The following is a 26193-nucleotide window of genomic DNA, read 5'->3' on the forward strand; positions in this document are numbered from 1 at the left end:
CTTTGTAAATATTGCGGTTTTTTTTTCATATCTTGTAAACGAATTTGTTTAATAAGGCGTATAAGTGATTTAAGAAAAAATAGTTAATTGCTTCCCGATTATTTAAAGAGATGCTGCATAAATATGACTTAAAACAGCATATAACATAAGAAGCTTACAAAAATATCAGTACGTTATGTTAATGCCCGTTTCAACTTATATATTCTAACTCGAGTAAATGATAATACCTTAGATTTTGACAATGTGTTTTTAACAGAACTATGATTTTAAGCTCTACCCACCTGACATAATACTTTTCTTTCAATAATGTTTACATCGCCAGAGAGGAAACCAGAGTAAACATTGAGAGTCAGGATAAATAAAAGACTCAATAAGACCTTATATGTTGGTCTGATATTACCCATGTCTCTACTACCATTGTATTTTTTATTAATGTTAACACTGGTCTACCGCTTCTATTGAAATTTAAATATATCAGATCAGTTTCCTATCTTAGCGGATTAAGGTTAGAATCAGAATATCTAAGTAACCACAGCGGTGACAAATCATTTAAATTCTTTTACTAGTAATTTTAAGTTACTTATGTTTTAATTTTTCTAATCTGGAAGGAATTTTCCTAAAGTATTTTTGAATTTAATATTCTCTAAATAAGAAACTAATATACTTATGTTTTGCTTAGGTATGAGATACCTATTTATAAATTTTGCATTCATAAATTATAAATTTAATAGGGAGGAACCAACATGTTTTAAATCAAGATTTTTCAAATCTAAAAATATTGAGGAAATATATTTGTTATTTAAAACTAAAGCAGTTAAAAATAATAGTATTATCATTATTGAGTACATGGAAACATACCTGGATAATTATGTGTTCCCAAAAATTTTTGCCTAAAAGAAATTGGCCATTTAAACAGTACAAATCATAATCTAAAATAAGGTACTCCTAATTAATTGTGGGCCAGTTAATTTAAATTTCAGAAATAGCTCACATATTCTGGAACACCCTGTATATCTCTATATTTACTTAGATGTTTAAATACAGGCTACATAATTTAAAAAAATTAGAAATACTTACAGCTTAAACTATGTTCTGCTGTTTTAAGTAAGTGGGAATCGTATCCTTTTTTGTTATGCATAATATTATCTAGTGTGGTCAGGTTTCGGTAAATCGGATAAATATTATTTTTAAACTGTTACTACAGAAATGTGCTAATAGTTTATAATTATTAGCCTTATAATTAAATCAAATTTTAAGGGCATTTTTTTAGTACATAGTAGTTTTTATGGATCGAAAGCCACTTTCTAATATATAATTAAAATTTATATTGCCACTGGTTTTTCTTGTTAGAAATAATATAATGATTTTTTTATTTCTTTTGTAGCATAATTGGTCTATTGGTTCTTTTTGTTCTCGTTTTTTTGTATCTTTACCATGTTTGGTGTTTATCATTTTAAAAGCTTTTATTTTATTTATCACACTCAATAAATTTAAACCAATTAAGAAATAAACAGGTATTGGAATTTAAAATCCTCAAACCACAATCAATATAGAAGTAGGTACAAAATTTATCAAAACCGCAGTATAAAGTAGTAAGAACCTATAATAATGCTATAATTAGGTAAAAAGAAAAGAAATATAACTATTTTGTCAACATAACTAATCTTAATATAAAGTGAAATTGTACTCTGAATAAATCTTTTCATCATCTTGCTCGCCATCTTCATATTTTTGTGATAGAACGGCCCCAATTCCAACATTACTTGCATCGGTATCCAAAATAAAAGTTTGTCCAGAAATCGCATACGTTAAAATTGGAGATGTGTATAGTGTTTTTCTTAACCGTTGAAATGCTTCTTCACAGTCGGTTAACCAACTAAATACCATTTTGTCCTCCGTGAGCTAATGTAGAGGCTTTGCAAGATTAGCGAAATTTCTTACAAATCTTCTGTAATAGGTACAAAGGCCCAGAAAGCTTCTCAAAAGGTATTTGTTAAACTCCGAGAGGCCAACCTGAATAAGTCCTAAAAAATGTTGCTTATTTCAAAAAGAAGTCCGATACCTTGGCCATGTAATATCAGAACAAAAACGTATAATTAACGTATTTACATTTTCATAATAATATTATATAAATATATATATATATATATTATATTATAAACATTTAATAAAAATATCTATATAAGTCCTTGATTTGTAAATCGATGAGTTTTGATTAATGGGTGTAATGTTATCTCAAAATAGAAATGAATGAAATATGTTTAAGTTATTTTTCTTTGCATAAAATAAGAGGTTGTTAGAATTTGCAAGAAATAAAGTAGCTTTTAGCAAACACCCTAGTTTTTTCAAGTGATATTTTAAAGTTTAAACTACCCTTTAAATTATTGTCAATTTTTAAAAAGCAGAACTTTCATTTTCAGATTTTCTAATAACTAAACTTTTGTACTAAAAATCACTTTCTTTAAAAGCGAACACTATTTATAAAAGGTCCTAACTGTGTCATCCTTTAGTGTAATTATCAGTAATAATATAATTATTAAATTTTTTTCATTATGTAACAGTGAAATGTTTCCCATATCAGAGTCGATACAAAACTTTTCACACAAAATTTAATGAAAGGCGACAGAAAGACATCATTCCATAGAATTATAATGAAGCATATCCCTCTGTATTCTCACATGCAATTACTATGGAAGTACGCCTTGATTATATCTCTTTTAAGTAATATGTGTAGAATTACTGATATTTTGTTAAATACTAGCTTAAGGCGCCTTAAAAACGAATATTATCGACACATCTGATCTTTCGTTTACAAAGATATTTTATCAGATCCATTGATAATAATTTACAAAAAAACAGACAGGACAGTTGAACCAGTTTTAAGAAGCGTGACTTGCACATAACCGTTTACCACAAAAACCTAATGGGCCTTAACTACAATTAAATTAATGGTATTGCAGTAAACGAGAGGCGTCTTCAGTTGACAATGATTGATCGATCGAGATCTAAGGTGATTTATTGATTTATTTTGATATATGTTGATTTATTGGTTTTGGGTTTACTACACTTGCTATGGTTCGAGAAGTTGGCTAAATATTAACACTAAGGCACTATTTTATCTAGTATTGAGGCATTATCTTGTGCACCAACAAACAAAGTTATTATAACAATAATTTATTAAAACACAAAACGAGTTACTTATTTTATTATGTATTGTAGTAAAAATCAATTTAAAAAATCTCATACGCTTAAATATTGAGAAGAAGAAGAAAATAGGCTTATCACGTATTTAAAAGAAGTAAGCTTTGAATTATTTGTTACCTTTCAAAACAATTTATCAAAGTATCAATCAATCGTCAAATTATAAAAACAGTATTTTAACTTTTTTGAGTTAAGAATTAGATTTAAACAAAGGCCAGACGGGAGATTACACAAGATAAGTATATTTTTTCATATTTTTAATTTAATTTAATTTCAATTTACTTACCTTGATAATGGTAGTAGATATATCTATCGAAACATTGATTCAAATTAGGTACTTTTATTAAATAAATTGACTCTTTACATTCTTTTTATATTCATAATAAAGTTAGGTAGTGAAAAGAAGAAACGAGCTCAGAGATCGACAGATTAAACCTCAGCTCTAAGGTATAAAAAAATCTATTAGACCTTAGGCATTTAAGTCTTATTCAGCTTAAATTTTCCAAATTGATTTTTACTAATTATAGACTAGTTATAATTTAGTAGTTTAAATATTTTATCAACAGAACTTAAGATGATGATGTACTAATAGGGACAAATTATTTGGTTTCTTACAGGCTTTCTTGGAATTAAAAATTCCACTTCCTTGACTTCCTGTAAATTGATTTTAATTACTTATTCACCAAAGAGTAAGAATTTCAATTAATAAAAGTTAAGATATTGGCGTGATAAGTGACAAATGATTTTCGTTCCTAAAGGCGCACCTGGAATAAAAACTTTATTTTTCTGACTTTTATTCAATAGATGTTAGTTAATGTAGTAGTTACTTCTTTAGAAAATACTTGAAATCCCTTTAGAATAGTCAATATATACAATCAATAATTTAAAAAATGGTTACTAGAACTCAAGATATTGGCGTACCACTAAAAGATAAATTTATTTATTTCTCTGAGGCCCTCTTAAAATAAAAATTAAATTTTCTTGATTTTTGTAGTTATAAACTAAATGAATTTTTATATTTTTTTATTTAATATTTGCCTAAATATTACTGCAAGTAAATCGGGTATCACAAAGTAGATCTATTAATAAAACCTAGATCAAACGTCATAAATCTTTAAGAATCCTATTTATTCCTTGACAAAATCAATCAAATTATTTCTTATTTATAATTAATTAATACCTTCGCAATATTTCAAGGTCTCTTAATCTCCAAACTTAAAACAGGAATAAAAGAGCTCGCAAAACATTTATAACAATCACGTCGACCATTCTTCAACCGGATAATAATGCATCTAGACTGCTTTGTTTATTAACGGTAGCTTATCTCCTTTAGAGATATTTATCACTAGTTATATTGACTCGTTAGGAACGCATTGTACATTTAGGGTCTATATTAATGTGCTACAAGGCTTCTGAAGAATGAAGAATGAATAAACATCATTCTTTTGCGTATAGGACTTGAAAATCTGCATCTTATGAGACAATAAATGATGTGCGTTTTTAACGCAACGTAATCAATATCTTGCGTAATCTTATCTTAATAAAAAAGCAGTAAAATAATTAAATCAATGCCTATTTTTAACTCTAAATGATCTTCATTGTACAACAGTTTCCTTTGTAATTATTGAAGTATTATTGTTAGCTGCTGGACCAAACAGCATCTGTCTGGCGTGCCGTAAAAATCAAATTTATCTTTAAGTGAGGAATAATGAAGAATAAATTCTAAAGAAGCGCGTTTGAATACTGCAATGTTATTTACCGTAATGGTAGCTGTGAACTAATTTATTTCGATTTAAGGTAGTACGATAGATGGTTGAATTAAATAATAGTTTAATGTCGTTTAATCCATGGTTTAATAAATTGTAATGAATTAGTTCTTATTAGGCTAATATTTATTTTAGCAATGAGTCCCCTAAATGCAAAACTTGGTATTTGACGAAAATTTCAAAACTAACGTTCTTTGCGCCATAGTCATTTATAGTTTTAAACTGTACGTTACATTCTAGTAAATATGATGCAAAACTGCTCTTTTACAGGATTAAGGCTAAGACTACATGCAGAACTTTGTATCTGATATCAACTGTTTAATGTAAAGCTTTGTATGTGTAATGACCCAATATATGTTATTCATTTTCAAAAATAAAAAAAATTAACAAAATTATTATACTTTCAATAAGAACTTTAGGCAGAAAAATATGTAGTATAATTTAAGATAAAATTCACAATTAATGCTTAATATCTAAATGCTCATTTATCCTTTTTTCTCTAGTGTAAATACTACAAACATTAACAACATTATTGGGGGTTTTTAAGTTCTAGTAGATTTTTTTGTGTTATATTTTTTAACAAGTCCCATATTTAACCTAATACACCTTACGCACATTATAATTAGTATATAATTAAAAAGACGATTTTTCGTTGCATGAATTATATTGACATTCTTGTAAAGAATACGTTTAGTACTAATACAAGAGAATAAACATATTTACACCATTGCTACATCAAGATGTCTCCTTTTTTAATAATTTACTATTAAGAATCAAATAAATATTATAATCAGAAAATTAATTTACTTTATAAGTATGCTTAGCCAAAAATGTACACTTTTTTATCAATTATTAATTTTTTTAAATCTTTTCAATGTTTAAAGTTTCAATCATAAAAAAAATAATGAAATCCACTTATTTATATTAAATATTGCAAAAACAAAAATTAAGCTTATTCAAGATGTTCTATAATATACTACAGATTGAAAATCCCATAACAATTATTTACAAATAAAAGTCTAATAATTCATTACAAATGCCTTTAAATTCTTACAATATTTTTTGTAACAATATCAGATTTAAAAAAAATAGCACCAAGAGTTAAATGATAAAAAATGGTTGAATTACACAGGTAGCATATGTTTTTAACAATTGTTTGTTCACTCCTATTCCTCATCCCTTACATCTTGTTCTCTTTTTCCTTTGGTTTTATGATTGCCCTGCCAAAGAAGAAGCCAAAAAGCAGCAGAAACACGTGTCAACAGGTACCACTTTTGTTTCTTCTGGACAGACTTCTAGTCTATTATTATAGCTTGGATCATGACTTATAAAAATAACATGCACGCATACAAGTACCGTATAAAAAAAATAATGAAACAGCTTTTCTTTTTAAGGCAATTAAATTATATTAAGTGAACGTGCTCCAATTATCGTTAAGAAAAATGTGATTGGCAGGTCGGCTTATTATTTGGTATTCGAAGACTGCGTAACCCACGGTTGAGTATTTAGCTTTTGTCTAGCTGTCCATAGACGCGTGCATAAGTTGATAGTAATTGTTGGTTTTGCGTTAGTTTTTTTTTTATCTTATGGTACCAATAGAAAATTTTAGGTGTGGATGCGAATAGCGATCAATTAGATTTTTTTAGATCATTAAATTTTGGAAGGATTGTATTCATTAGATAAGAAAGGAGGTATTTTATGTTTTATGAATGTGGTCAAGCCGGATTTTATAAAAAAAGTCTAGGATTTCTAAATGATATATTTGTCTTAAATATATTTATTAAAAACAATAATACTCTTACACATGTTTACATTTAAGTATAGATAACGACAAGCAGTTAATAAAAAATGACTATTTAAAACTACATATATTTTAATAAAACCATATGGCAACATAACCAATATGACTAAAGGTAGACAAAATACTTTATTTTTTAACACAAAATAGTAATATGGTCTGAATTATTTAATACAAATCATAATTAGATTTAAAATGTAGAGTAATTTTTTGTACAAGTCGTATATTAAATTTATTAAACTGTTAATAATGTTTTAATTGATTTCGTTGGTAATTGTTCTTTTGAAATAAGAAATGAACCAAAAATGCTGCATCCTGCTTCGGTAATTTTTCTTCTATATATTTTTGTATGTCTCATCCTTCATTTTGTACTAGGTCCAATTATGGTTTCCATACATTAAAGTATTGGTAGTCCCACTAGGTCTAAGCAGTCTTTGGTGTTTAGAGCTTGTTTTCAAAGTTGAATCAATTTTTTTTAGTTTTTGTAGATTTTCATATATTACTCCTTAAAGCCTAATAAACCATTTATAAAAATTATCTTAATAGATGGTTGTTGTTCTTGAGAAATAGTCACAAATAGGGAGAAATCCTATCTCTAGAGCTTACCGTTCTTTAAGCTGTGCTCTTTTAGTTGTTTCTATCTAATTATTACAGTGAGTTCTTTCTTGTTTTACCATGTAAGTCCTGGTTTTCCAGAAGAGGTTTTAATGATCAATTGTGGATATTGCCGATTCCTTATTTATTTCTCTTTCTTTTGTGAGTCACTTATTAGGAGAATTTTGTTTTGACTTTTGTATTATTTATTTACTTTAGAAGTTATTTACTCTAGTATTCCTTCTAGTGTTTTTTTTTAAGGAAAACGATTTTAGATTATTCTGAATTTGCTGGAGGTTGTAATTATACCAGCACTTTTGTTTTTCGAATTTTGTGAAATTTTAAAAGTGGTTCAAATTGTAGTTTGAAAGTGGCCCAGAATTGACCTTAAAAGAATCTGACATAATGCTTATCTTGAAACAAAAAATTGGGTATATAAGATATTGGATTGGGAATATAAGACATAATTTATGAACAATTATTTAATAGTTGGCAATACATTTTTTTTATTTGTTTATTTTAAACTTTTTCTTGTTATTTGAAATTTTGTTTGAATGTAAAATTTCAGTATAGTTATACTGTTATTTAAAAACCGTAATTTTATAACAACCTCCAGAGGTTTTTTAAAATCGAATAAAGTAAATCAGTAAAACATTTTGGTTCATGTGAAATATTAATTTTAATATTCAATAATAAAATAAAATTATTCATGATATAACTTACAACTGAGCATTAACAATTTAGTTAGGCAATATTTTTAAATATTTAAATAAAAAATAAAGGATATTCGATCAAACTTTCGTGGGCATAAAAATTAATAACTAAATTAATAAATATTGTCAAGAAAGCGCATATAGAGGTATGGCAAGGTAGATATCAAAATTTTATGCGAAGTATTAAAATATATGTTATTTAAAGCAAAAGACGGTCGATGATCGGCTTAGTAATTTACGAACAATATTTCATATTTTATAATACTTCAAGTGGTATTACCTTTTAAAATCTAGAAAATAATTATTTATATAATTTAGATTCCATTTAATGACATATTTTTAATAATTTCAGTATTTTTGTTAAAAAATGTGACATAATTTCTTAAAATAATTTGGTATAAAAAGCGCATATAACTGTTCTAAAGCATATGTATTGAATAAGCACAATTATTATTCAGTGGATCAGAATAAAGAACCTTACACTAGTCTAAGATGGGTAGAACAAGTATGTTGTATAATTAAAATGTTATTTTAGTTGGTATATATTTTTTTAAATAATTAAAGCCCTAAAGTTGTTTTGAAATTTTAAACTGATAATAATAAATAAATATATATCGCTATAAAGATCCTTAAACGAAATCTTCCCAGTCTTTATGAGAAGATAGTGCCACTTACTACCAAAGAAGATAAAACCAAAGTATAATATAAAAATAGTTTCAGTTTTCTATATACTTGTACCAGGGTAATGCTCAAAAATCAGGAAGAATGCTTTTCCGATGTCCACTGCTTTTAATGTTAAGGGTCTCTTAATGACAGCATCCGTACTTTGAAGAGTTTAACTTGCACAGCCTGTTTTTGGAAAGATTGGCTATTTCGTAAGACTCACTGAGGATCTATTTAACCAAGCTTCTCTGAAATTACCTTAAATCATTTTATAAACAAAAAGAATATTAGAAATTTCTTCATTTGAAAAATAAACCATTTACTAATTTTATATACTATTTTTTCCTACTTACTTTTTTTACTCACAATATTTGTTAAAAGTATCCTTTAGATATATATCTATTAAATTAATTTTTTTTTATACTGACCGAAATTTTGTAAGCAAGTTGGTTCAAATGCCTCCAAGAAAAAATCCTACGGATTTAAATCCAGAGGCCTGGGGGGTCATGATTGTGAATCACATCAGTTTTCTCCATAGCTGCCTTTAAAAAGTAATAGTGTGGCTAAGAATTATTTTTGTTACAATTATTATAAAATATGTGCATTTCTATATAGTTTTTATCGGTTTAAAGTTGCTGGATTAGAAAAGGTCAACCATTCAAAATTATCTAGAGCCTAAAAGATTAACTCGTAAAATAAAACTAAGTAGTAACTATACATATATAATTTCATAATTCTTAAAAATGTTCTATACAGTCAAGTTAAGAATATTTCATTACTCTGAAAATTTACTTGTTCTTGTATTGAGACTCTCTGTTCCTACTGTCAACAATATCCTAACAAAATATTAGAAACGTGCTTAAGATTTTTCGATAAAACTTTATTAAGACATGATTATTGAACCTATGATTATATAAACTTTTATAATCACTGATTTGAATTTGAATAGAAATGTTGAGAAGGTAGCGGCGTTGTTTTTCTAAGTATTTCTATTTGCTGTAGAATGAAACTGATAAATATCGTCGTTATCTACAATGTTTGAAGCCCAATTAAATGACGTAAGAGTATGACTACTGGGGATATTTTGGCATTTTATTTCTGACTTAAAACATCTTCGTAATCGCCTTAAAATACAATGTATTGTAATGTATGTAATGGTCATGACAGGTATCAGTAGTGGATTTATTACGTTATTCTACAAATAATCTAAATCTTTACTAATTTTTTTGGCTTCTAAATTCAATTTTTCCTTTGCAGTCTGGATTTCTCTAAAGTTTCTAAGTTTTTCTTATATAATTATTCTTACTATAGATGACGAATATAATTTTATGTAAAACTTTTATGATTTGTAAATCTGGATAATCATTCTGAAAATTGGCCAAAATATTGATTTTTTTATTACTTGGACTTAGACCTAGAAAATTATTGATTTTTAAAGGTATTTACCCCAAGTTTTCGTGATTTTCAGGCCCTAAAAATCCATTTTTCCAATGTTCTGTCAACAGGTTTAAATCAATATTTTTGGTCTAAATAAGTTTGGAATTTTTTCAGGCAATTGAATTACTTTTTTCAGGTTATTGGGTTCTAAAAGTGACTTTGCCCAAAAAAAAAATAATGAGTTTAATTTATGACTTTAGACCTAAAAAATTATTGATTTTTAAAGGCATTTACCCCAAGTTTTCCTGATTTTAAGGCCCTAAAAATCCATTTTTCAAATATTTTGTTAGTAGGTTTGAATCAATTTTTTTGGTCTAAGGAAGTTTGGAATTTTTTCAGGCAATTGAATTAATTTTTTACAGGTTTTTGGGTTCTAAAAGTGATTTTTGCTAAATAACACCTAATGAGTTTAATTTATGACTTAAGACCTAAAAAATTATTGATTTTTAAAGGCAATTGACTCCAATTTTTTGTGATTTTCACGCACTAAAAATCCATTTTTCCAATGTTCTGTCAATAGGTTTAAATCAATATTTTTGGTCTAAATAGGTTTGGATTTTTTTCAGGCAATTGAATTAATTTTTTCAGGTTGTTGGGTTCTAAAAGTGACTTTGACCAAAAAAAACATTATGAGTTTAATTTATGACTTTAGACCTTAAAAATTATTGATTTTTAAAGGCATTTACCCCAAGTTTTCGTGATTTTCAGGCCCTAAAAATCCATTTTTCCAATGTTCTGTCAATAGGTTTAAATCAATATTTTTGATCTAAATAAGTTTGGAATTTTTTCAGGCAATTGAATTAATTTTTTCAGGTTGTTGGGTGCTAAAAGTGACTTTGGCCAAAAAAAAACATAATGAGTTTAATTTATGACTTTAGACCTAAAATATTATTGATTTTTAAAGGCATTTACCCTAAGTTTTCCTGATTTTCAGGCCCTAAAAATCCATTTTTCCAATGTTCTGTCAATAGGTTTAAATCAATATTTTTGATTTAAATAAGTTTGGAATTTTTTCAGGCAATTGAATTAATTTTTTCAGGTTGTTATGTTCTAAAAGTGAATGGCCAAAAAAAACATTATGAGTTTAATTTATGACTTTAGACCTAAAAAATTATTGATTTTTAAAGGCATTTACCACAACTTTTCGTGATTTTCAGGACTCAAAAATCCATTTTTCCAATGTTCTGTCAATAGGTTTAAATCCATATTTTTGGTCTAAATAAGTTTGGAATTTTTTCAGGCAATTGAATTAATTTTTTCAGGTTGTTGAGTTCTAAAAGTGACTTTGGCCAAAAAAAACATAATGAGTTTAATTCATAACTTTAGACCTAAAAAATTATTGATTTTTAAACGCATTTACCCCAAGTTTTCGTGATTTTCAGGCCCTAAAAATCCATTTTTTGAATATTCTGTTAATCGGTTTAAACCATTTTTTTTGGTCTAATCGAAATTTTTCAGGCAATTGAATTAATTTTTTACAGATTTTTGGGTTCTAAAAGTGATTTTTGCCAAATAACACCTAATGAGTTTAATTTATGACTTAAGACCTAAAAAATTATTGATTTTTAAAGGCAATTGACTCCAATTTTTTGTAATTTTCACGCACTAAAAATCCATTTTTCCAATGTTCTGTCAATCGGTTTAAATTAATATTTTTGGTCTAAATAAGTTTGGAATTTCTTCAGGTAATTGAATTAATTTTTTCAGGTTTTTGGATTCTAAAAGTGACTTTGGCCAAAAAAAACATAATGAGTTTAATTTATGACTTTAGACCTAAAAAATTATTGATTTTCAAACGCAATTGACCCCAATTTTTCGTTATTTTTATCTATTTTTCCAATATTCTTTGAATAGGTTTAAATTAATTTTTTTGATCCAAATAATTTTGGAATTTTTTCAGGTAATTAAATTCTAAGTCTATTTGGTTTTTAAATTTTTCCAGGCAATTGAAGTAATTCTTTCAGGTTTCCTAGGCAATAAAAAAGATTTTGGCGAAGAAAATGTAATGAATTTAATAAATGCCTTTAGAACTCAAAAAAGTATTACAATTTTAGGCAATTAACAATTTTTCGTGGTTTTTAGGCCCTAAAAATCCATTTTTCTAATGTTCTGTCAACAGGTTCAAATTCATTTTTTTTTAAATTATTTTGGAATTTTTTCAGAAAATTGAATTAATTTTTTCAGGTTTTCTGGGTTCTAAAAGTTATTTTGGCTAAAAAACCATAAATATTTCAATTTATGACTTTAGGCCTAAAAAATTATTGATTTTTAAAGGCAATTGACCCCAATTTTTCGTGATTTTCAGATACTAAAAATACATTTTCCAATGTTCTGTCAATAGGTTTAAATCAATTTTTTTGGTCTAAATAAGTTTGGAATTTTTTCAGGCAATTAAATTAATTTTTTCAGGTTTTCAATCACTCAAAAACAACCATTTAAAGGCTGGGTACGTACCTAATTAATACCTTACATGAATGCTTGACACAAACCCTATAATAAACATGATGTGTCGTTCTACATTAAATATCTGTTGACTAAAACTCTCATGGTCAAATTCTTACCATTTTAAAAATTCACTCGATTTAATTACAGCTAAGTAAATATTTACAGAGATGTTCAGTTTTTTTGTACCAAAACGTTTTAAAATGTGATATCATCTTGTTTGTTGATGCAAAACAGATCTTACCTCATCTCACGTTTACTTCTTCAAATTTTAATTAAAAATTTCAATTGTTTTAATGCAACAATTTGACATGGTAGATATAATACGCCTTAAAAGATGATAAATTTAAATAAAAGCAATCATCGTTAGGTCAAAGTACAAATTACTGACAAAAAATTGTAAAATGTATAAGCCCACCTACGCCATTTAGTTCAAGATCGTAACGCGATTTCGGACATGTGTTAACCTTGGTTCGTTTCCTTGCTTGTTTTATTGTGTTGAATGAGAAAAATCAACCGTCCGTGCGAACATTTAAATGCTCATTAACTATCATTATAATGCGTGTCCTGTATACTTTGTTGCCTTTTTGATTTTTTACTATGTTATACAACGTATTTACATGGTTTTTATTTACAGCAGTTTTTTTTCAGGAAGATGATCAAATCGATTTCGTTCTACATAAAATAGTAATAGATACGTATTGGGAATCAGTTAATAAAATATAATCAATTTTTTTTTTATAATAAAAACTTTCTAATTACGTTAAATATACATGAAATACCAGCAACTAATAATTTTCAAATTTTAGGCTAGAAACTATTTTAGCAAATGTTACTAGTATAATATGCTAACAAGATTATCTTATTAGATCTGCATGATTAGGTGCTTAGTTTCTCCAAGGCACCAAGCCTTTTAAACACTTTAACCAATTTATAGTTTAAAAAAAAATAATCTAACTAAATAACCATTCGACAAACATCAATATGGTGCCAAGTATTTTCCCGATAAATTATTAGCTAGACATTCCTCTGAACTCACCTTCTCACATTCATCATAAAAATTTTTTCTTATTAATATGAAATAATTGTTTTAAATTTTTTGGAGCATGTTTGATCTTTCTGCTACTTACTGCTACTATTAAAACTTTTTTTTATGAGGATCATCTACTTTTGTTTTAATCACTTTTTCATTTCGTACTTATTTAAATAGTTTACCTTTACGGCATCAAATAGCTTCATATATCTTTTTCTCGATATGAGATTAAAAACAGGACACACTATTTGTCTGAATGATTCTCTTTTTAAATTCAGTGACCTTAATTGATATTTTTAAGCTATACTTTGAGATGGCGCCTCTAGTATTAATTTCAAAACAGTTTTCGGTGAATGTTTGGGTTCATATCCTAGGTGACCATTTAAGTGGCTTATTTACACTTTAGAATAGTATCGCAAAAATTAATGAAGGTAACTGTAGATAAGGAAAACCGAAAATTGATCGAAAGAATCCGCAGTCATGGCTACCCAGGCCTTCGAATTTAAATATCCTATATTTTTTTCTTTAAGGTTATTTAAAGCACCCTATTTATAAGACAGCGGTCAATATAGATAAAGAATAAATCCAACGAATGCGAGATTGGAAGAAATAAATAAGATATATCCCAAGCAACACATCATATATTATTATTGTTAAATATATATTAATTCAATGATTTTTTAATAAATTCTGGTATATTTATCAACCGTATATGGACAAGGTATATTTATTAAGCTGTAGAATATATAAAATGGAGAAAATTTCGGTATTTAAGAACATTGAACATTGACGCGGTTTTATATACTAAATATTTATATAAAAAAATTAAATAAACAATGCTATTAAATTAAATATTGATTATATATTTATGCAAAAATATTTTTTTTATCAACAAATCCCTTACCCCCCCACCCACCCCAAACATTTTCCCAGTAAGACATTCTTTTGAAAAATTACCGTTTTTCGTCCATAATACTCAATCTAACAGCACTGTTCTTGTATTAAATATTTATTATTATACATATATATAATTATATCAAATTTAAATAAACAAACTGTGTTAATAGACTAGATATTAACGATGAAACCAGCTGCTATTCATCCGTATTATTTTGGAAAACAATGATTTTTGTAAGCAATATCTTACTGGTAAGTTGTGTGGGGTGGGCGGGGGGGGGTAAGGGTAGAGTTATTAAAAAACGGTTTTTTTGCCGAAAATAATTGCCTGAGACAAAAATAAATTTTAAGAAAATTATCTCCTAACATATTTAAACGTTTAACTTTTATAAAATAATAATTGAATATTATTAACAGGTAAAAATTTTTTTGTTAAACGTGAATAAAAAATAAACATATATTTAAGTCCTCAACGTATATCACGCGGACATTTTATTCGATATTTATGCTTGAAATTCAACCAAAAATGTACATCTCGTGTAAATCATAAACGTTTATTTAACTATCGTGTGTTGCTTGGAATGACAATAATATTGCAGCATATTGGGCAATCGATGTTATGAATAGCAATGCTTGCAAGCAATAAATTTTTAACTAAGTTTTTCGATTCAGAACAAATTTTTTAAGACTATCCAATTAAACCGTTAATTTTTTTTTTAAATATTGAGTAATTTTTCGTATTAATAGTCTAAGCGTGTATATGAAATTGTTGTTCATAAATATGCAATAAAATAACTTTTTTCTAAAAAAGTTTAAATCTTAAATTATGATAATTAGTTGCTTAACGTAATTATCTAAAAAAATTTTGATACAATATCTTAAGAAAATACTTAGGGTGCCTCTATATGTTTACATAATTTTTCCTATTCATATAGTACTAAATTCCTTAAGAAAATAAACCAGTCTCTTAACTTCTCCTGATAACGCATCTTTAAATATTAGTCTGCCATCGTTCTTATAATATATTCAATAGGGACTCATAGTACAAGAAATTCCTCCAAATAACAAACGAAATCACAGAGCCGTGTACCGATATCTAGATAATTATTTAAGACACCTAAAAACAAGGTGAATTAAGTTCGGTTTTGACGTTGACAAGTTGCGGTTATCTCAAGCTAATTTGTTTAAACTGTTTTGGACGCGGCGCTGTTTCCTTAACTAATGGTCAGGTGTTGGTTAACAAGATAATTTAACCCGGACGATCGATCTGCTTTCTTGTTAATTGACGTTTGTTACACGCCAATTTGTTCGCGAGCAACGCTAACTGGTTTAGTGTTATTGATTTTTCGAACTGATTTCTTGCAGTTTGTAGTCGAAATTAAATTATTATTGCTGGTAATAACATTTAAGATTTTTGTTTAATTTAAATTTTTATATTTATTCTAAATTAAACTAAGCTCTAAATTTTCAAGAACTGGCAATTATATTTGCTCGACAATTTCTCTAATTCGCAAACAGCCTATTAATGCATATGACTTTTTATAGCGCTAGTCAAGCCCTTATATTTATTTAAAGGTCATAATTCTTTGCTATGAATCAAGTTTCGTTTTGAGATTTTCTCACACTCAACCACTCAGCTTTCCCCAACTAAGACAAGGATATATCAATAAAAAAATAAGGAATAATTGCCAATTTTGATGAAAATATATAACTAAAATTACCCTAATATTCCTCATTATTACCACCTTAGCCATTACACTGTATACTTATTAATAATCCTTATTGGTAAGCATCAAGAACGTTAAAACAATATAAACACATCAAAATGGTCTAGGGAACACATACAAATATGTTAATATTTTTGAGAAGATTGGAAACAAGTTAATTATTGCAATTTTTTTACATTATTCGAATAAAATAACAATATAATTATTAACTTTTTTTTGTAGATTATAATTTACTCATAATTTAGGGCCCAAATAAAAATAAAGAACAAAATCCCATTTATTACCGTTTATTAAAAAAAAATTATAAAAATAAAAATTTACCAAATGCAAATTAAACTAGTAGCCAGATGGTCCACCTCTATTATTAATAACACTTTGGCATCGCATAGGCATAATTAAAATTAAATTATTAATTAATTCTTGGGGCAACTCCTCCCAAACATGTGTCAGAGAAAGACGAAGCTCCAGAGCGCTTTGAAAAAAGTCAAATCATTGAAGAAGTTGCCTTTTTAACCAATCCCAAACATGCTCAATTGAGGTCCGGTGAGGTAGAGGGCCAGTGTAGAAGATTGATTTGATTTTCCTCAATAGCGATTCGTACAAGTCGTGCTCGATGTAGTGGGGCATTATCTTGTTGCAACAACGAATTTGGGCCCATTTCGCGTAAATATGGAACAATTACAGGTAGTAGTATATTATCCCTATAACTTATTCCAGTCATTGTATTTTTCACAAAAATGAGGTTCGTTTTTCCGTCAAGTCTAATGCCACTCCAAAGCATTAGTGATCCACCACGTTGCCTTACTACTTCCCGGGCATGACGCAAACGACTTTCATTTCCTTTCTCTCTCCAGACACGAATTCTACCAGAATCAGGATAGAATGAAAATCGAGACTCATCCGTAAAAAGAACTGTGGCCCATCTTTCTTGATTCCAATTAACATATTCTTGGTACCACGTTAATCTTGCACCTCGATTTCCTAAAGTTAACCGAGGAACCCTTAGGAATTTTCTGGCATGAAGTCCTCTCTCATGCAAATGGTTTCTAATAGTTTGACCTGAAACCTCGACGTTATGCACTCGTGAGAGCTGCTGAACCAAAACAGAGGCTGTTACCGTGGAATTTCTTTGAGCTTGCAAAGCTATAAAACGGACTTGGGCAGGTGTCGTAACTCGCGACGGGCCTTGATGCCGTTCTCTAACATCATTTCTCTCTCTATATCTTGTCCACAAAGGGTTAATTACACTGGGAGATGTATCCAAAGCTCTTGCAACGTCTCTTTGACTTGTTCCTGCCTCAAGCATTTCGACTGCTCTTAGCATTTCCTCTCGAGTTAAATGTCGTCTTTCCATTTTTATTGAATAAAAGCTAAATCACAATTGTTCGGTTGGAACCACAGAAAATGCGATATTGCGTTAGAATTTAAAAATTATAATCTGCGTTATTTCGACAAAATGTGCAAGTAGTAAAAAACGCTGTTCTGGCATGATTTTTTGTACCCAAATATTTATTTTACTTCGTTGGTATCTTAATATTAAAGGTAGTATCCATTCCGTATGAAAATATAAATATACAAAAATTTATAAGGCGAAAAAAACTATTTTTCTAAGTGTTCCTTAGACCATTTTGATGTGTATATTATATAGAACTCATATAACATATAGAATTGGAATGAGTCTTGTTACCTTAAGAAAGCTTTGCAGAATCTTTATTGACAGAAATACTTCCTATTTTTCTAATAAGTTAGTTAAGAAGTTTACGTACTTTAAAATTTGTAATATTACCCGCTTATTATTTGGTACATATATATCTGCTAAAATATTTTGAAAAACCTTATTTTAATGTTGTAGGAGATGTAGTCCATTAGTAGTCAGTTACCCATTCACTTATTTTAATGGTTTTCAATAATCCATATCGTAAATAAATTTTATTATTCGTACTTTTAGATATTTATAAACAAGAGAAATAATAATTTATTAATTGTATTTTTGTTATCAATATAATTAATAAATAAATTCCTCTCTTTAATTCCTGCAGGTTTGCAAACAGAGTGCAGTATAGTGATTAAGTCGTATTATCCACACCAGAAAAATTGTGTCATCTGCAAATAAAGTAAAGGTAAGTACTTTTAATATTTTAAATAGACCTGTACTACAGACTACAGACTACAGGATGTCCCTTGAGGTAAGAAATTAATTTTCACTACATGTTTTTTTAGGTATTAAAGCATTTTGAATACGCTCTATGATATCTTCTTTTGTAATATAGAAAAGTTAATAGCGGGAAGTCTTTTCTTCACAAATACAATGCTTATCCTAATTTCATTTTAGAAGTGATGCATTCCATCATCAGACTAGAATACATTCATAAAATATAATCAATTAAAAAAAACTTTTGTCTTCACTAAAATCTTCTCTTATTTTCGGCCATGTTTTGTATTACACAATTTCTTTAATTTTTCCCCATAAATATTAGATACAGAAATCAGCACTACCTTTTCTAATACAGCGATCTGTGTAGCTGTTATTTGGAAAATAATATACTCTTAACAATAATCTGCTGAATAACCATTATACAGGGTGTTTCAGAACTATGGGATCAAACTTTTGGGGGTTGTTCAGTGCAACAGAAGAATCCATTTGAGTATAGGAACCCATGTCCAGAAATGCGTCACTACGCCACTACGGCCCTAAGACGCGTTAAAATTTATAAAAAAATATTAATTACCTAAATAGGATCTGCTGCATTTATTTTTACCTTTTTTACATTATACCATAACAACAATTATTGAAAATCAACGCTTATCAATGTCAATTCTCAATGTCATGTTTAAAAATTTTATAGCTTACAATTTTTAAACATTTATTGCTAATGGAAAACTTCACCAATCAAGAATTGGCGGATATGCATTTGGCATATGGAGCAACAAACTGCAATGCACGAGCAGCATCGCGGTTGTATCATGAACGTTATCCCGAACGACAGCATCCTGGATACAAAAAGTTTATTGCGGTTCATCGGCGGCTCGCTGAGACAGGCATGTTTAAGACCAAGATGCATGATACTAATGTTGGTCGAACCGTAAGAACGGACGAATTTGAAGTAGAGGTGCTTCAGCGAGTTGCCGATGAACCATCAAATAACACACGTGACGTCGCTAAGAATATGAATACGAGTAACGCTTCTATCTGGCGGGTACTACACGAGCAACAACTTCATCCTTACCACTTCCAGAAAGTTCAAGGTATGACTGCAGCCGATTATCATCCTAGAGTTTAATTTTGTCGGTGGCTTCTGGATCACATCATTGCACAACCAAATTTTTTACGATATGTTTTGTGGACCGATGAAGCCTCTTTCACAAGGGTTTTTCAACGGTATTTTTAATAGTAGGAATCGTCTGTCAACGTATAGGCAGGCATTGTTGATGATTATTTAATTGGGCCATACCTTTTACCGTTAACAGATAAAGGCCTGTACTTATCATGTACTGTAAAGTGTGTGGATGGCTTCTAAAGGCCTGATGATGCTCTAACTAGAGTGAAACACGTGTAGCCCGTTTTATTACATGTTGTGAGACCGTGACTTTGTGTTTTTCTTTGTTCTTCGTCAATTTTTTAGGTTGGTCTCTTAGAGAATAATGGATGAGATTTTTGGATAATTTCTTAACAATAAACATATTATTTGTTTTTTTTTATAATTTATTTATTTACCTTTAATAAGTACCCAATGGCACGTAAAATGAAAAAACTTAGAAATTTAAGTTACCCTAAGAAAGTAGTGGTTAGAATTTAGATTAACTAATATCTATCGTATCTATTTAAGTTATGCATTATATTTGCAAGTATTTCATTAGCTTTTATTATTCTTTAGACTTGTTGATATTTCCTAATTGTGTTACAAAAGTTCAGAGGGCAATTCATTAATTTGTTTTTATAAGAAAATGTTTTTATAAATCTTTCCGGAGCTGCTTAGGTTCTGAATTAAAAAAAAATAATTTATGAAAGCTGGGGTTCTCTTGACGCACATGTAATTCATCATGTTCGCTTCTTCTTATACGAATTCTATTAATAAAATAGCTAAAGACTTACAAGTAAAAAATAAGTCAGCAATAATTCTTATCAAAACCTTTAGCCGACAAATAGTTGCTAAAGACGACTTTATCTAATAATATACAGGTTTAATATAGCACAGTTTCTTAACATCACGCCGATCACACTTAAAATATTTACAACAGGTATAAACATTATAATTATTATTACGGATGGTTATTTATTACACGTTACAGAATTTCCTATTTATTTTAAGGTGATGACATATAAGGTAACATGTTCTCGGTATATAAATTGTAATACTTTGTCTAATCACGTTGCGCATCTTCTTTGGCCTGGGAATCAGCTTATTATTATTGTGTTCACTTTATGATTAATAATAATGGGCTTAGAATATTTGATAAAATATATGATGATAATTCTACTTAGTATTATCGCACATTTTCTATGTAGACGAAGATAAAAATATTATGAGCTATTAAATAAAATGAGGTTTTATAATATTTGGATGCAATTGTACGAACAATATCTAAAAATGCACTTTTCAAATAATCCAATAAGTTCATTTTTTTCTTAGACTCTAAAGAACTTTAAAAAACGATTGGTTTATTTGATAGTCTTTAAATATTGTGCTAAATTGTAGAAATATTGATAGACTAGTATATATTCTAATAACGTTAAACGAATAAAGAATTCCTATATTATATTCACTTTTCGTTAAAATACTCACACTGATATCTAGTGGTCCTTCTTTCAAAGATCAGAGGAATTTTTGTAACGTACAACTGCTGTAATTATACGTTTTTTATTTATACTTTTAATTTTAGTTATTTTTCTGATGTATTTCATTATTTTTAATACCAAATATCGATGCAAGCCATGTATAAGCCATAGTGAATAAAACGTAGTTTTTTTAAAATTTTTTCCCCTATATCCATTCGCATACAGTACAATGTTTGTTTAGGAGGTTTTCGGATCAAGATTTCTTTGAAAGTGATTATTTGTATAGTTCGTTTATTTTATAGAGATTTATATTTGAGACTTTTGTACTATAATTAAAGTCACACAGTTTTACCATTTTTACAATCAACTATATTATTTTCATTTTCAAAAAAGTACATATATCCATATAAAATTTTTTGTCAATGAACGTCATTCAACTAACATGAATAACCTAAGACTAAGATGGTAATATAAATTCATTTTGTAAATATAATAACAAGTATATAGTTACGTGCATACATGAGCGACAGGATCAGCAATAAGATACTAACTTAGTTTAGGATAAAAAGTGTTGAAAATTTATAAATGAAACAGATCGCTTTGTTAGAGATAGATAAGACCTTAAAATCAATCTATTTGTATATATAATAAAATCTATACTTATAAGTGCTAAAATAGAGCTTCGAAGTGACAACCTCTTATTAGAAGAAATTACAGTATCAATAAAAGGATACTTCTGAGAACCTAAAAGGTTAAGAAGTTCTCTAAAATATGCTAATAGAAAACGCTTTAATTATTAATGAGTGAGTAAAGCTAAAGTGTCTAGTACTCAAAAGTAAGTAAAAGATCTTTTAATAAAATAATTAATAAAAACGTAAAACATAAAAATATTAAAATGTATATCCTACATACAATAAGCTTGTTTTTAACATTAAATATCCTTTATGATCAAACCATATTTTTATTTTCTTAACACATCATCTGACCATTATTAAACCATAACTGCTCTCTTGTTACCACAAATTACTAATTCTTTATATTGCTCAATTATATTTACAGAATCCTGTAAGATTATGGTTAATTCCACCCGGATATATTTTAAAAGCCACACGGAATAAATAAACCATTTCGCAGTATATTGCTGTAACACGTTCTCATAAGTCAAAAACGTTATATTATGCATAAACGTAATTTAATAATAACAAGTTATATAAATAAAACGCTCAACATTTTCCCTGAATAATTAGATTTTATTTAATTTCTTGACCATCACGTTTTTTTTTTTTGCTGTTCGATGGTCCAACATCCTGTTATTTTTTTTTTATTTGGTTTTGATTATTAAGTGATACACATCGGTTGTTAAGCGATGAATAATGAGAGTGAATATGTGAATTGTTATTTTAATTGTTAACCTTAATTCTATAATGTGTGATAATACTTTTCTCACCTTGATGATTTCTACATACATAATATAAGCTTTACGATTTAGTATTACATTGATGTACGTACTACTTTGAATTCTTCTAATAAAATTTAATTTATTACTTCAATGATGCAATGCTTATTAAATTTGATAAGACGACCGAAACGCAACCCTGAGATTTAATGATTATATTAATTATAATAATGAAACTAACTATACTAATAGATTTTGTGACACTGCTTAAATATCAAGTATAATTATTTATTTTTATTAATCCAATTATAGTAGTTAAAATGAAAATTAATTTTTTTAAGTAAATGTTGAATGAGCACATAACAAAAAGTTAAATAATTCTCAAATTTGTACATCTTAAAATAATTTATAGAAAAAGTCTCTACATGCCTGATATTAACAACAGTTTTGACTATTAAATTGTTGTGATACAAAAGGTTTGTATTAGTAAATTACTTTTTTATTAGAAGTACAGGCTTAAATGATACTTGTAGGTACGTTAAAAAGGGACAAACAAGTCGTTAGAAGCAATTTCATTATTAAATAAGTATATATTTTATAATAAGATTTATTAACTCTATTTTCTTAATATTTGCCACCTGATTTTGTATCAAAAAATTATTAAAAAATATTATATAAAAAAAAATTATGGACCTCAATATGCATAGCTTTTCCTGTAACCGAAAAAAAAAATTACACCTTATAGCAAGCAGGTAATCTAAAAATTACAAAGGATGTCTTATTGCATGTTCCACTGAGCATAACCTTGGTCTAATTTCATGTATTAACTAGAATAATAGAGGATTTTTATTATTTCATTCACTAGTTTTTTCTCACAAATGAGACACTTGAAATGATGCGTGTTTTTTTTTCAGGAAATGATAAATTTAAACGATCCTGTTACAGAATGTGGTTAAATTGGTATAACGAATGATCGGAAAAAAATATATATTATTTAATATATGAGTATAAGGATATGGTTTATAATAATTACTATTGCTCGCAAACCTATTGTATCGACTCCAAAATTATCTGTCATTAAGAATTTCTCGACGTAGTGTTAATTAAGCAAAATAAATTATTATAATTTTTACCTGGATTCATTTTCATAACATATCCTTCACAAATGGGGTCACCCGTACAGACGTATATGAACAAAAAACCCTAATTAAAAATGTAAGAATTAAATGGATAAATATTGATAAAACATAAAATAAACCCACCTAATTGCGAAACCTTTTAATTGTTGCTGCACTTAAGGTGATTGTTTAATTGTTTAGCTCGTTTTCTTTGCATATACTTACATATTTTTGCATCTAGAATTAGATGGACGGTTGAGGTGTACCAGAAAAATGACTCGCATTAAGAAAAGGTCACACGAGTTTTTTTAGTGAAATAAATTAGTAGAGATAAAATGTATATTTTTCTGCATTCTTTTTTTACTTTAATAAAAGGTGAATTTTGGTTTTTTAATTTCTGTCTTTGATGTACACAATTTTTTTGTTTGTTTAATTAACTTTTTTGTGAAGGGTTATCAAATTAGTGTCTTAGGAAGTTGCCAACATATACTATTTAGACCATAAAGTATTTTATGTAATTATGTGCATAATGTGCTAACTTTACACGTTCTTAAAGCTTTATAAAAGTTAGTTTTTATGTACTAGTGCGTAAAATGTAAATTTGAGTAATTTATAACTTGTATCAAAATTATGAGCGACATAAAATTTACAGTCTCGATTCCATACGCTCCAAAGGCCCTCGTAGAATTGCATATAGCGTTTGCAATTTTCCTAATCTATGCAAACTTAAATTATCAATGAATTTAGGTCATGGTGAGGAAATGCGTTTATAAAAGAAAAAGTTGAAAAATATCATAGAAAGTGAAAAAACTAAATAAAAAAAGAACTAAATAAAAAAACTACAAAGCTTTCAAGCTTAGTAGTTCTTTGCCCGAAACTTTAAATTTTTTGCTAATTTTATGCTTCAAATAGTTGTGAAAGCAACTGTTATTGAAATGTTCATATGTATTTGCACATTTTTGCATCCAGGATAATGAAACATAACAAAAATTAGGCAAATTCGACTATGATGCATTTTTCGTAAAATTGGTTCAAAGTCTATTAATGTTTGGTTAAAGTAAACAATTTCTCTTGTCCAATTGTGAGAATCAAAACAATTAAATCTTTAAAAAAATCCTTAAAAACAGTTAGGGGAGATATGACATGAAGTGATTTATTCCATCCGATAAGAATAATTCATAAAGAACATTTAATTGTATCTGAAAATTATAAATTTAGTAGATATACCTAATATTCTTCTACATAACGAGTTTTATCGATAAAAGCATTATTACAAGAGCAATAACGCTATAGGCGTTTAATGAAAATAATATGTTACGATGCAAAAATAAAAACAAAATATAATAAAACTTCATTGATATATAAATAAATTATGTATAGATGCATTTTACTAATTTGCCTTTTAATTTAATAACATCCCAATTGTAATATTCTGCGCAAGAACTTTAATTAAATGAATTTTTCTTTCTTGAGAAATGCAAATTTGATTTTATTTTTTTATATAATCTATTTATTAAATTGCTGCTTAAAAAACGTAAATTCTTTCAATTGAGTACAGATGTTTAAAAAAATTACAGAAAATCGCTTATTTTAGGTCAGTATGTATTATTGACTATGTTATGTATAACTTACCCCATTAGCGATAACTTTTATTCGATGGTTTAAATTTTATTCATTTTGGGCAAATTCATTTTTCCTTTCCTTAATTAATTATGTTTTTTACATGAAAAAAAAACGTTATACATATATAAAAAAAAATTTAATAAAAATTCGCACAATACTTACACAATATAATTTTTTAAACTAAAGGTAAAACTTTTTTATATTTTTTTGTATGTTTCATATAAATAAAAAAAATGAAGTTAGTAAAGTACTTTTGTATGTAGAATTATGTTTTTAAATCACATTTTATATTTATTTTTGTTAGAAATAATTATTACGGTTGTATTTTGAATTATATTGGGGAAAAATTAATGTAATGGCGAATTTCTCTTGTGACTCATCTATTCTATCTTTAAAATCGTTAATTTTATTTATACAAGGTGTCAATAAGAATAAATAATTTAACAGCAGATTCCTTGTAAAAAAAAGAATAAAGTCAAGAGGAATTTTCCTAGTCCGAAAGACAAAGACAACCAAGATACAGAGTTATAATAATAATAATAATAATAATAATAATAATAATAATAATAATAATAATAATAATAATAATAATAATAATAATAATAAGCCTTTATGTCCAACAGGCAACTTGCCCAATAACAGGAAACAGTTGGAAAACAATGGAAAATATAGATAAAAAAAACACACACAAACAAACCTAAAAGAAAGAAAAGAAAAGAAAAAAAGTAAAGTAAAGTCACAATCTCAAAAGTTATCCAAAAAATTAGAACAAATAACTATTAATATGATATAAAAACCCAATTATAAAAGTTTAACAAGATAATCACATATTCAACAAAATTAAAGTAAATTAAATTAAATTAACTACAATATACCTACTAACTATAACTTAAACACATGGGTCTTACTCCCAAGAGTAATGATCCACCAAGATATCGACAATCACATGAACCGGAGAGAAATTTATATCGCACATGTGACGGATCCGATTAAATATAGCGCATATTG

General features: G+C 27.6%; 1 protein-coding gene across 1 annotated transcript in view; it reads left to right on the forward strand.

Annotated features, from left to right (window-relative positions):
* LOC126739706 (knirps-related protein-like) overlaps window positions 1-26193 on the forward strand; it is a 221086-nt gene that overhangs the window by 4680 nt on the left and 190213 nt on the right. Inside the window, exon 2 of the mRNA XM_050445501.1 lies at window positions 18311-18391. The gene's annotated coding sequence lies outside the window, so the exon portion shown is untranslated. The remainder of the gene's footprint in view (window positions 1-18310; window positions 18392-26193) is intronic.

Source organism: Anthonomus grandis, chromosome 8, assembly GCF_022605725.1.
Source record: "Anthonomus grandis grandis chromosome 8, icAntGran1.3, whole genome shotgun sequence".
In the NCBI taxonomy this organism is placed as follows: Eukaryota; Metazoa; Arthropoda; class Insecta; order Coleoptera; family Curculionidae; genus Anthonomus; species Anthonomus grandis.